The following is a 13,540-nucleotide window of genomic DNA, read 5'->3' as shown; positions in this document are numbered from 1 at the left end:
TCCCCATCCCCTGCTGTCCCTCCCCTAGTCCCCCCCAACTGACTGCAATGTGTGATGCTCCCCTCCCTGTGTCCATGTGTTCTAATTGTTCAACACCCGCCTATGAGTGATACTATGTGGTGTCTGATTTTCTATTCCTGTGTCAGTTTGTTGACAACAGTGGTTTCCAGATTCACCCATGTCCCTATGAAGGACACGAACTCATTGTTTTTTATGGCTGTGTAGTATTCCATGGTGTATATGTGCCACATTTTCTTTATCCAGTCTATTGTTGATGGACATTTGGGTTGGTTCCAGGTCTTTGCTGTTGTAAACAGTGCTGCAATGAACATATGTGTGCATGTGTCTTTATAATAGAACAATTTATGATTCTTTGGGTATATAGCCAGTAATGGGATTGCTGGGTCAAATGGTATTTCTATTTCTAGGTCCTTGAGGAATCACCACACTGTCTCCCACAATGGTTGCACTAATTTGCACCCCCACCAACAGTGTAAAAGTGTTCCCATTTCTCCACATCCTCTCCAGCATGTTGTCTCCAGATTTTTTAATGATCACCATTCTAAATGGTGTGAGATGGTATCTCAGTGTGGTTCTGATTTGCATTTTTTTAATGACCAGTGATGCTGGGCATATTATCATATGTTTGTTAGCCTCATAGATGTCTTCTTTTGTAAAGTGTCTGTTTATATCCTTCACCCACTTTTGAATAGGCTTGTTTGTTTCTTTCTTGTAAATCTGTTTTAATTCTTCGTAGATTCTGGATATTAGCCCTTTGTCAGATGGGTAGATTGCAAAAATATTTTCCCATTCTGTTGGTTGCCAGTTCACTCTAACGATTGTTTCTTTTGCGGTACAGAAGCTCTGGAGTTTAATTAGATCCCATTTGTCTATTTTGGCTTTTGTTGCCATTGCTTTTGGTTTTTTAGCCATGAAGTCCTTGCCTGTGCCTATATCCTGAATGGTTTTGCCTAGGTTTTCTTCTAGGGTTTTTATGGTGTTAGGTCTTATGTTTAAGTCTTTAATCCATCTGGAGTTAATTTTAGTGTAAGGTGCCAGGAAGGGGTCCAGTTTCTGCTTTCTGCACATTGCTGGCCAGTTTTCCCAACACCATTTATTAAACAGGGCATCCTTTCCCCATTGCTTGTTTTTCTCAGGTTTGTCAAAGATCAGATGATGGTAGATGTGTGGTGTTGCTTCTGAGGTCTCTGTTCTGTTCTATTGGTTTATATCTCTGTTTTGGCACCAGTACCATGCTGTTTTGATTAGTGTGACCTTGTAGTATAGTTTGAAGTCAGGCAGCATGATGCCTCCAGCATTGTTCTTTTTGCTTAGGATCGTTTTGCCTATGTGGGCTCTCTTTTGGCTCCATATAAAGTTTGCAGTGGTTTCTTCCAGTTCTGTGAAGAAGATCATTGGAAGCTTGATGGGGATAGCATTGAATCTATAAATTACTTTGGGCAATATGGCCATTTTCACGATGTTAATTCTTCCCAACCATGAGCGTGGAATGTTTTTCCATCTGTTTTTGCCCTCTCTTATTTCATTGAACAGTGGTTTGTAGTTCTCCTTGAAAAGGTCCTTCACATCCGTTGTTAGTTGTATTCCTAGGTATTTTATTCTCTTTGTAGCACTTGTGAATGGGAGTTCTCTTTTGATTTGGCTCTCTGTTTGTCTGTTTTTGGTGTATAGAAATGTTTGTGACTTCTGCACATTGATTTTGTATCCTGAGACTTTGCTGAATTTGCTTATCAGTTTCAGGAGATTTTGGGCTGAGATGATGGGGCCTTCTAAATATACAATCATGTCATCTGCAAATACAGACAATTTAGTTTCCTCTTTTCCCAATTGAATACACTTATTTCTTTTTCTTGCCTGATTGCTCTGGCTAGAACTTCCAATACTATATTGAATAGGAGTGATGAGAGAGGGCATCCTTGTCTTGTGCCAGATTTTAGAGGGAATGCTTCCAGTTTTCGCCCATTCAGTATGATATTGGCTGTGGGTTTGTCATAAATAGCTTTTATTATTTTGTGATATGTTCCATTGATACCTAGTTTATTAAGGGTTTTTAGCATAAAGGGCTGTTGAGTTTTGTTGAAGGCCTTCTCTTCATCTACTGAGATAATAATGTGGTTTTTGTTTTTGGTTCTGTTTATGTGATGAATTATGTTTATAGACTTGTGTATGTTGAACCAGCCTTGCATGCCCGGGATGAAGCCTACTTGATCATGATGAATAAGCTTTTTGATTTGCTGTTGCATTCTGTTTGCCAGTATTTTATTGAAGATTTTTGTGTTGATGTTCATCATGGATATTGGCCTGAAGTTTTCTTTTTTAGTTGTGTCTTTGCCTGGTTTTGGTATTAGTATGATGTTGGTCTCATAAAATGAGTTGGGGAAGATTTCCTCTTTTTGTATGTTTGGAAAAGTTTCAGAAGGAATGGTACCAGCTCCTCTTTGTATGTCTGGTAGAATTCGGCTGTAAACCTGTCTTCACCTGAGCTTTTGTTAGTTGGTAGTCTATTAATTGCTGCCTCCACTTCAGCCCTTGTTATTAGTCTATTCAGGGTTTCAACTTCTTCCTGGTTTAGTCTTCAGAGAGTGTAAGTGTCCAGGAATTTGTCCATTTCTTCCAGATTTACTGGTTTGTGTGCACAGAGTTGTTTGTAGTAATCTCTGATGGTAGTTTGTATTTCTGTGGAATTGGTGGTGATGTCCCCTTTATCATTTTTTATTGCATCTATTTGATTCTTCTCTCTTTTTTTTTTTTTTATTCTGGCTAATTTTCTATTTATTTTGTGGATCTTTTTTTTTTAAAAAAAAAAAAAAAACCAGCTCCTGGATTTGTTGATTTTTTGAAGGCTTTTTTTATCTTCTTCAGTTCTGCTCTGATCTTAGTTATTTCTTATCTTCTGCTAGCTTTTGAGGTTTTTTGATCTTGCTCCTCTAACTCTTTCAATTTTGATGATAGGATGTCAATTTTAGACCTTTCCTTGCTCCTCATGTGGGCATTTATTGCTATGAATTTCCCTCTAGACACTGCTTTAAATGTGTCTCAGAGATTCTGGTATGTTGTGTCTTTGTTCTTGTTGCTTTTGAAGGACATCTTTATTTCTGCCTTCATTTCATTGTTTACCCAGTCGACATTCAGGAGCCAGTTTTTCATTTTCCATGAAGTTGTGCAGTTTTGAGTTTGTGTCTTAAGCCTGAGTTCTAATTTGATTGCACTGTGCTCTGAGGGACTGTTTGTTATGATTTCCATCCTTTTGCATTTGCTGAGGAGGGATTTACTTCCAATTATGTGGTCAATTTTAGAGTAAGTGTGATGTAGTGCTGAGAAGAATGTACATTCTGTGGATCTGGGGTTAAGAGTTCTGTAAATGTCTATTAAGTTTGCTTGGTCCAGGTCTGCGTTCAAATCCTGGATTTCCTTGGTAATTTTCTGTCTCATTGATCTGTCCAATATTGACAGTGGAGTGTTAAAGTCTCCCACTATTATTGTGTGGGAGTCTAAGTCTCTTTGTAGGTCATTAAGGACTTGCTTTATGTATCTGGGTGCCCCTGTATTGGGTTCATATATATTTAGGATAGTTAGTTATTCTTGTTGTATTGATCCTTTTATCAATATGTAATGCCCTTCTTTGTCTCTTTTGGTCTTTTTTGGTTTAAAGCCCATTTTATCAGAGACTAGGATTGCCACCTCTGCTTTTTTTTGCTCTCCATTTGGTTGGTAAATCTTCTTCCATCCCTTTATTTTGAGTCTATGTGTGTCTTTGCATGTGGGATGGGTTTCCTGAATACAGCACACGGATGGGTCTTGACTTTTTATTCAATTTGCCAGTCTGTGTCTTTTGATTGGGGCATTTAGTTCATTTACATTTAAAGTTAATATTGTTATGTGTCAATTTGATCCTGCCATTTTATTACTGGTTGGTTGTTTGCCCTTTGGTTGGCATAATATCTTCATTGCATCATTGAGCTTTACCATTTGGTTCTTTTTTGCAGTGGCTGGTACTGTTTTTCCCTTTCTGTGTTTAGTGCTTCCTTCAGGAGCTCTTGTAGGGCAAGTCTGGTAGTGACAAAATCTCCCAGCAATTGCTTGTCCATAAAGGATTTTATTTCTCCATCACTTATGAAGCTTAATTTGGCTGGAGGTGAAATTCTGGGTTGTAAGTTCTTTTCTTTAAGGATGTTGAATATTGGCACCCACTCTCTTCTGGCTTGTAGGTTTCTGCTGAGAGATCTGCCATGAGTCTAACATGCTTCCCTTTGTGAGTGACCTGACCTTTCTCTCTGGCTGCCCTTAGTATTGTTTCCTTCATTTCAACCCTGGTGAATCTAAAGATTATGTGCCTTGGGGTTGCTCTTCTAGAGGAGTATCGTTGTGGTGTTCTCTGCATTTCCTGTATTTGAATGTTGGCTTGCCTTGCAATGTTGGGGAAGTTCTCCTGGACCATATGCTGAAGAGTGTTTTCCAGCTTGGATTCATTCTCCCCGTCATCTTCCGGTACACCGATCAAGTGTAGATTAGGTCTTTTCACATAATCCCATATTTCTTAAAGGCTTTGTTCATTTCTTTTCACTCTTTGTTCTCTTTTCTTGCCTTCTCATTTTGTTTCATTGAGTTGATCTTCAATCTCTGATATTCTTTCATCTGCTTGATCTGTTTGGCTATTAAAACTTGTGTATGCTTCAGAAGTTCTTATACTGTGTTTTTCAGCTCCATCAAGTCGTTTATGTTCTTCTCTAAGCTGGTTATTCTAGTTAGCATTTCATCTAACCTTTTTTCAAGGGTTTTAGTTTCTTTGCATTGGGTTAGAACATGTTCCTTTAACTCAGGAAGTTTGTTATTATCCATCTTCTGAAGTCTGCTTCTGTCAATTCGTCAAATTCATTCTCCGTCCAGCTTTGCTCCCTTGCTGGTGAAGAGTTGTGATCTCGTGATGGGGGAGAGGCGTTCTGGTTTTTGATGGTTTCATTCTTCTTGCGCTGATTTCTTCCCATTTTGTTGAATTTATATAGTTTTGATCTCAGGTAGCTGCTTGGGGAGGTGGCCTTTCCTTTGTCTGCCTGCAGACGCGCTGCTGGGCTGCCACAGGTTCAATGGAGCTGCTGCATCTTTTATTTACTCAGGAAAGTTAGGCTGGCTCCTGCAATGGTGGCTGCCCCTCCCCGTGTTGAGCTCGATCGTTCAGGTTGCTCTCTAGGTGCGAAACTCTGGCGTGAGAGTTTTTTTCAGTCTGCTGGGCTTTGTCAAGGGTAAGGGCGGGGATCCATCCTGCTGTATGGGCTGCTTCTCTGTTTTTAGTTCCCCTTCCCTCTGTGGGGAGGGTAGATCTATCCAGTTGGCTTTCTGGCTTTCTTGTGGTCAGCCAGTACTTCCACCTAGATCTATGCTGACAGCCCCCCGCAGCACTGGCAGAAATTGCTATTCTGCCTTGTTTAGGCAGCTCACTGACTTTTTTCAGCCCAGTGAAGATCTGTTCTAAGTTGTAAAGGGCTTGGGTGGAGCACTGTATCTGAACCAAAGTCCCAGAAGGGGAGATTCCCCATCCTCCGGTCGGTTGCCTCCTGGGTGTGGCAGTGCCCCGCCTTGCCTCAACTTGCCCTATTTGGTTTATACCCACTGTCCAACAAGACCCACAAAATGAACCTGGTTCCTCATTTGGAATTGTGGAGACCACTTGGTTTCTGCGTTTCTCTCATTGAGAGCTGCTTTCCAGAGCTGCCTCTCATTTGGCCAACTTGGGATCCTCCCTGATACATATTCTTAAAAAAAATCACTTAGAATCAAAATCTCAACAGGGTTTGTCATTACTATAGTTGTTTACTTATTTGTTTAGTGAAATGCAATGAGCTGATTTAAAAATTTAAATGGAAGCACAAAATGCCAAGAATAGATGAGTATTCTTGAAGAAAACTAAGACAGTATAATTAGCAAGATTTATTATAAAGATATTATAATAGTATAGTATTGGCATAGAAATGGAGAAAAAAATAAAATATAAAAGAATAGAGAGACTCCAAAGAGGTCTACACAGACCCAGACTCCTGGCCCTGTAGATGAGGCGGAAAGAGTGAACTTTTCAACGAACAGTGCTGTAATTAGGAATTCATATTTTAAACTAAAATTATATCCCTAGTTCACACTATGCTCAAACTCATTTAAAGACCTAAATTTAAAAATTTATACAACTTTTTGACGATAATACAGAAAAATCTCTTCGTGGAATTTGTGTAAACAGTTTTTTTACTTGTGATACAAATAGTATTAATCATAGAAAAGATTAATAACTTTGACAACTTTAAGAAGTTGTGTTTATTAAAGTGCATCATAAAAAGACTAAAAGTGTAGCCCACAGAATGGGAAAAACTATTGGCCACACATGTAACTGACCAAGTTTATATATCTAAAACATGGTGACATACAGAAAATCTGATAGAAAAATGAACAAGAAAATTGAATGAGCACTCATTCAATTGTTGGGGGTTATGTGCCAACCCCGAACACCGAATTCATACCTCAGAGTTTAATTAGCTCTGGGGAGGCGTCTTAAGAAGTTGGAAAAATTTTGATAGGAGATAATAATATCTCAGTCAAATTAATTTAAATTGTTTATTATTTTCAACTCAGAACTGCCTAAACTGAGGAGTCTTGTTTTGTGTAACAACAAAGAAACGGAATATCTCTGTGGACAATTTCCTAATGCCATTGTTTCTTATTTTGTCCTTTTCCAACTGAATGTAGGATTTGGGTATAATTAAAGGGACACATTGGCTCATATCCTTCTAAGGGCACCCACCCATTTACATTCATAAACTAATTTCCTAGCAGCAGTAGAGTAGTTAAATCTCTCAATGTGACAATATTGAGGTGCCACTGCATGATTCTGCATACAATCGCAATACTATTGTATGAGTGTATACATATATGTAGTTGTCCCTTGGTATCCATGGGGAGATCTGTTCAAGCACCTCCCTCAGACTCCAAAATTTGAGGTTGCTCAAGTCCCTTATATAAAATGGTGCATTTGCATACAACCTGCTCACATCCTTCTGTACACTTTAAATCATCTCTAAATTACTGACAATATTTAACACAATGTAAATGTTATGCAAATAGTTGTTATGCTTTATTTTAAAACGTTTTGTTATTTGTTATTGCCTTTTCCAGATATTTCTTCTTTTTCTTCTTCTTCTTCCTCTTTTTTTTTTTTTCTTTGAGATGAAGTCTCACTCACTCTTTCACCCAGAAGTGTAGTGGTACAATCTCGGCTCAGTGTAACCTCCACCTCACAGGTTCAACCAACTCTCCTGCCTCAGCCTCCTGAGTAAGCTGAGATTACAGGTGTATGCCACCACAATGCTTGGCTAATTTTTGTATTTTTAGTAGAGATGGGGTATTGTCACATTGGCCAGGCTGGTCTCGAACTCCTGACCTCAGATGATCCATCCTCCTCAGCCTCCCAAAGTAATGGGATTACAGGCGCTGAGCCACCATAGCTGGCCACTTACCAGATATTTTTGATATGGTTGATTCTGTCCATAGATGTGGAACCCATGAGGTGAAGGGCTGACTGTACATGGACACATACATACTTGGTTGGTATCAATATATGAGACTACAATTTTACTTTATCTGTACATTTGGCTAATTGTTTTCAGACAGATTTGTTCTTTTTTTAAAGAACCACAGTAACTTTTATTCTTATTTTCTTATTCGTATTTTCTGCTAAAAATATAGAATGTTTGTGCCTAGAAGAAAGTGAATGTGTCTTCCCTTTTACTGGATGACTATTACTGAGTAGCCACTGTGTGACAGGTGCTCTTTCAGATGCTTAAAGTCCTTCCACTGGACAACTATTATTGAATAGCCACTCTGTAACGGGTGTTCTCTTAGATACCAAGTTCATTGAGACTTTGAGCAGCTTTTGTTATCTCTCTACTTCCCCCTTGCAGTTGTCCTTGGAGTCTCTTACTCAGATTCAAGATACAAATAATTCTCCAAAGCAAATCACAGGCAACCTGAAGTCTTGCTAGTTGTGCACTACAGGCAACTATCTTATTGTATGAATCGACAATTTTTGCTTTTATCCTATCAACAACTCCCTGCAAAGCCCCAATTCTCGTCTGCATCATCTGAAGAACACCTTCCAACGACTCAATCCCAGTTGCTTGTGCCAGTAAATCTTCATGTCTTGCAACAACCTGTAAATGTAGTTCTTTGTCCAACTGACTGATTCCTTGGGCAAGTTTTGCTGGTTGTTCAGCAATTACAGCTTGATGAATAGATTGAGAAGTATAAGTCTTTACATCAAAGTCTTCATTTAAAAGTCACTATAACACTCGTTCTGCAAAAGTTCCCGGACTGTTGCTGGAGCCGCTCCAGAGCCTCGAGCCCCGAAGCCAGCCACAGCGACACTGCCGTCGCAACCTTCCATGTTGGCAGGTGCCGGCTTGATGTCGTCAGCCGCAGAACAGCCCCGCCCAGGTGGTGACGCAGAATGTCGGCGCCGCCCGTCTAGCCAAGCTGTGGTTTTATGCCGGCCTGGAGAGCTGACTTTGAGGCTGCCACTGGGCCAGTCCTGGCTAGGATCCCCGTGGGTACTTGAGCAGTGGGCTCCCAGGGTCCCAGTGCTCTGCGCCCAGCGCACTTAGGGAGCCAAGGCCGCCGGGCCGGCGCTTTCCGCAGCAGCGAGTGCCCCCGCCAAGGAGAAGGTGGGCGCCAGGACGTGGCCGCAGCGCTTATCTGTGAAGCAAGTATTAAACCTCAGAACAGGGTCCGCGCGGTGTAGGGCAGAAGAGCAGACCAGAGCTTTCAGGGAGCTTCGTTTGCCCTCCACACTCACAGGAGTCAGGAGTTAGTTGCTAGATAGCTTTATCTGTCCCACGCCTTGATTGGCACTCCTGGGGTAATAAAAGCCTGCAGGAAATGCTTAGGAAGAAAAGTTTGTGGAGATGAACAGTGAAGAGAATTAGGGAGAGTCGACGAAGAAGGAAGACTGAACCATAAAAGGACAAATAAAACTCACTGTCTCTACCCTCCTGATTTGTTCTATTTTAGTCTGCCATAACTCAGTTTTTGGTAAGTGATCTGTTGCTGCCAGTTGTCCACTAGAACAACTCTATATTAATTCAGATATGATATTCCAATATTGGATAGAATATTATATCAGTCTCAGAGCCAAATCACTGAAAGTAGTGCAGAAATTACCTGTGTACCTAGGCATTTGATTCTGCAGCCTTTCAAGATCTTGAGCAGAACTTGAGGTTGCTTTGAGTGCTCCCAACCTAGATGAAGGCCCCCATTCTCTAACTGTAAAGCATGGCCAAAGCAGCAACTTACCTAGATCATGCCTTGATAGGAAACTTGAGTGCAGATATTCAAAAGAAGTAAAAGCCCAGGAGGTTAGAGAGACTCCAGTTTTAAGTGTAGGGTCAGAATTCCCTGGTCATGCCTCCATTTGATGAAGCAATTATTGACCCGGGTATGGATGAAATCCTGATGAACTGGGTTTTATTGTGCTTCCTCATAGCCTTTTTTTTTTTCTTTTTGCATTTTTTTGGCAGAGTTATTATTAGCCTTAACCATCTTGAGGCTAGGGATCCTGCCCTAACTCAGTTTTTGGTAAGTGGTCTGTGGCTCCTGATGTCCTTTTGTGAGTATTGTTTTGTTTTGCGGTTCTTTTCAAAGCAGGGTCTGGAGGCATATGGTGCAACCTAGGAGGAGATCTGAGGCGACCGAGTGTCCTTCTGTGTGCTATGAGCCAAATGAAAGGCAGCTGTACTGTGGCCTGAAGAACTCTGGGGAAGCTAATTTTTCTTTTCTCCAGTGGAAGGCCACTAATTTATGCATATCCCAGAGAATTAGGTTGGAGAAGCTTGTCCAAATATCGAGCAGGCTACCTCTAGTAGCTTACCAATCTGTGTACCTCTTTCTTACAAAGGGGAGCCTAAGAGAAGAAAGGTAATATAGATATTTCTCTGTAGTCTAGACATTGCTATGGCCAAAAACATCTCATTCTGTGAAGCCTACTGGCTTTTATACTTTTAATAATCATTTATTTTATGAAAGCCATAAATTTAATGAGATGTTGTTTATAGCTTTATATATTTAATTGATGAAAATGAATCTCTGGTGCATGCCAAGAGTCGAAGTCTATTTTAGTACAATATTATAAAATAAAGAGTAGGTGATTTTGTTTCCCTCACACTAAAAGTAAATTGATTTGGGAAATTTTTATGGATAACACAAGTAGAGAGCATATTGACCAGTCAATTGCTTCACGGGAAGGGTACTATAAATATCTCTTTTAAATTAAAACCAGGGCAGAGATTGTGTTTGCCATGATGGGAACAATTTCAGTGTTTCAGTTGATGATCAGGAGCTGTAAGATTTTCTAAGTGGCCACAAGGGAGAGACAAAGAACAAAGATTGTATGACACAACTTAAAATGTCTAGGGTTCATTCAACTAAGAGTGACTTTAATCCGTTAAGTAGTGCCTATTATTCCATTTCACCAATATTTGTGAACAGTAGGAGCTCTGACAATCCCATTTGGTGTGACCAACCACTAAGGCTTTATTTTTTTTCTGAAACTGTTTTCAGAATATTAATTTTCAAACAAGTCAGGAATTATAAGGCACTCGGGGAGGAAATATAGGCAGGGTCATTTTAAATATAGGTAGAGTCATCGTTAAGTCTGGCCACTGTGACTCATGCCTGTAATCCCAGCACTTCGGGAGGCTGAGGCAGGCAGATCACTTGAGACCAGGAGTTCAAGACCAGCCTGGCCAATGTGGTCAAACACCGTCTCTATTAAAAGTACAAAAGTTAGCCTGGCATGGTGGCACACACTTGTATTCCCACCTATTTGGGAGGCTAAGGCAGAAAAATTACTTGAATGCAGGAGGCAGAGACTGCAGTGAGCTGAGTTTGCACCACTGCACTCCAGCCTGGGCGGCAGAGCAGACTCCAAAAACAAATGAAACCAACAGAAACACACCACTTCTTTAAAACTTAAAAGTGACCATTATTACTTCCCAAAAGTACAGTTACTAGAACTAATAACCCATAAAAACATATGTGGTCCCTTGTCCAAAGCTCTCAGACACGATGATGGGAGTTGGGACATCCTTAAAAATGAGAAAAACCTTGAGTGTAAGACCCACTTCTCTAAGACTGCATCAAGCTCTTATTTTGAGGTGTGGGATATTTAAAACCCTCCAGTCTAGGTTGAACACAGTCTTGGTATTGGAAAAGAAATGAATTATATATCCTGAGCAAAGTGATCCTTGGATGAATGACCTTTATTGTTAAGTAGGTGCTTTTTGTGTGACTAGAAATAACCTGTTTGGTTTGAGCAGTTTGACTCTGCTTGCTGTGTGATTCAGTAGTCATACACATAGTCTAATGCAGGCAGAGTTATAAGCAATGGCAGATCCCGTAACTGTGTAGGACAGTAAGTTGGCTGAGAGTATGGTCTCCAACTTCCAGGGTTGGAAATGTGGCTTCACTGCTCACTAGTTCTTGGCAAAATGAAGAGACCAACCAAACCAAGCCCATGTCCTGTACCATAGGGATTGGACAAAAATATATAGTCCAAGAGAAATCATAAGAACTAGCTCCAAAGTGAGACAAGCTAGATTCAGTATCCATCCTACTGTTTATAAGCACTTTTCTATTAATAATTTTTCTAGACTAAGAACTGTGAAATTATAGAAGTAAATGTCTCAGAAATCATGAATTATTTTTATCATTGGCAGCATATTAGTTTCTGTGAATAGACAAAATGTGGCCAAACAACATATAAAAAATGCTCATCGTCACTGGTCATTAGAGAAAGGCAAATCAAAACCACAATGAGATACCATCTCACGCCAGTTAGAATGACTATTATTAAAGAGTCAGGAAACAGCCGATGTTGGTGAGGCTGTGGAGAAACAGGGATGCTTTCACACTGTTGGTGGGAATGTAAATTAGTTAAACCATAATGGACGACAGTGTGATGATTCCTCAAGGATCTAGAACCAGAAATACCATTTGACCCAGCAATCCCACCACTGGGTATATACCCAGAGAATTACAAATCATCCTACTATAAAGACACAGGCACATGTATGTTATTTTTTGCAGCATTATTTACAATATCAAAGACTTGAAACCAGCTCAAATGCTCATCAGTGATAGACTGTATAAAGAAAATGTGGTACAGATATACCGTGGAATAATATGCAGCCATAAAAAAGTATGAGTTTATTTTTTCTTGCAAGGACATGATGAAGCTGGAAGCTATCATTCTCAGCAAACTAACATGGGAACAGAAAACCAAACACCACATGTTCTTACTCGTAAGTGGGAGATGAACAATGAGAACACATGGACACAGGGAAAGCAACGTCACACACCAGGGCTTGTCAGGGGATTGCGGAGATGGGGAGGGAGAGCATTAGGACAAATACCTAATGCATGCAGGGCTTAAAACCTAGATGATGGGTTGATAGGTGCAGCAAACCACCATGGCACCTGTATACCTATGTAACAAACCTGCACATTCTGCACATGTATCCCAAATCTTAATGAAAAAAACAAACGCACACCAGTTCAGGAGATGAATTTCCTGGGCTCAAATCCCTTCTCTACCCAAGGCTGGATTACCCAAAGGCAGACAAATGACATGCTGAAGCAGGTAGAAAATCAGACACTAACACCTTTTTGGAAGTGAAATTTGTTACTGAATGAAAATTCAGTAGTAAACATCAGAAAAATCCAGACTTCGTTGAACATATTTTCATCTATTTTCTAGGTGACATTTTGTTTAAATGGCAAACCATTCATGAAGAGTAAGTTCCACAATGTTTTCATGGTTATGGGCTTCAGTTAAGCCCTGGCTGTTTCTCTTATTCACTTTAGTGCCTTCAGAAAAGTTGTTTTATATCCCTTAGTGTCAGTTTTCTCATCTATGAAATGGGAATAATACTAGTACCTACCTCAGAGGACTGCTGGGAAGATTACATGAGATAATTCACAGTGAATACCTCACACAATGCCTGCAACTTACTGACCACTCGTTATGTGTTAGGTGTCACTACTATCCTTTCATTTGACAAATATTTCATGAAGACTTTCATGTGCAAAGCCCCTGGCAAAGGCTACTAGAGAAATAAAAGGAAATTATCTAGAATTGGGAAGGATATGCTGGTGGTATTCAGCAAAAGACATGCTGTAAGTTAGTTGTCCTCATGGGAAGCCCCTCTACTCTCAACAAATCTTCATGAATGATATTCAGAACAAACAATAATATGGTCTAAAAGTAAACTGGAGAAAATATCTAGACATACACCCATTAATCCCAGAAACAAATCTCCAGTGAGAACTCCCCCTAACCAAAGAGTCAGGATGGGCTAGAAGAAGATTAAGAGAAAACTCAGGGGATGCTGGGTTGTGAGTTGATTAAGTATGACTGGGTCTGCTGCACCCAGTAATCCTATTCCAGAGTGAAGTCCACTGTGCCTGTGGACCTCCCTGCCCCCTACGG

At 40.2% G+C, this 13,540-nt stretch overlaps 1 pseudogene; it reads right to left on the bottom strand.

The window, feature by feature from the left end:
* Positions 1-7,898: 7,898 nt before the first annotated feature.
* On the bottom strand, positions 7,899-8,443 carry LOC119468533 (annotated as a pseudogene).
* Between the last annotated feature and the right edge of the window lie 5,097 nt (positions 8,444-13,540).

The sequence above is a fragment of the Cebus imitator genome, unplaced genomic scaffold (assembly GCF_001604975.1).
Source record: "Cebus imitator isolate Cc_AM_T3 unplaced genomic scaffold, Cebus_imitator-1.0 Scaffold446, whole genome shotgun sequence".
Lineage (NCBI taxonomy): Eukaryota > Metazoa > Chordata > Mammalia > Primates > Cebidae > Cebus > Cebus imitator.
The sequence above is the reverse complement of the archived record's forward strand: the minus strand, read 5'-3'. Positions and strand labels throughout refer to the sequence as shown.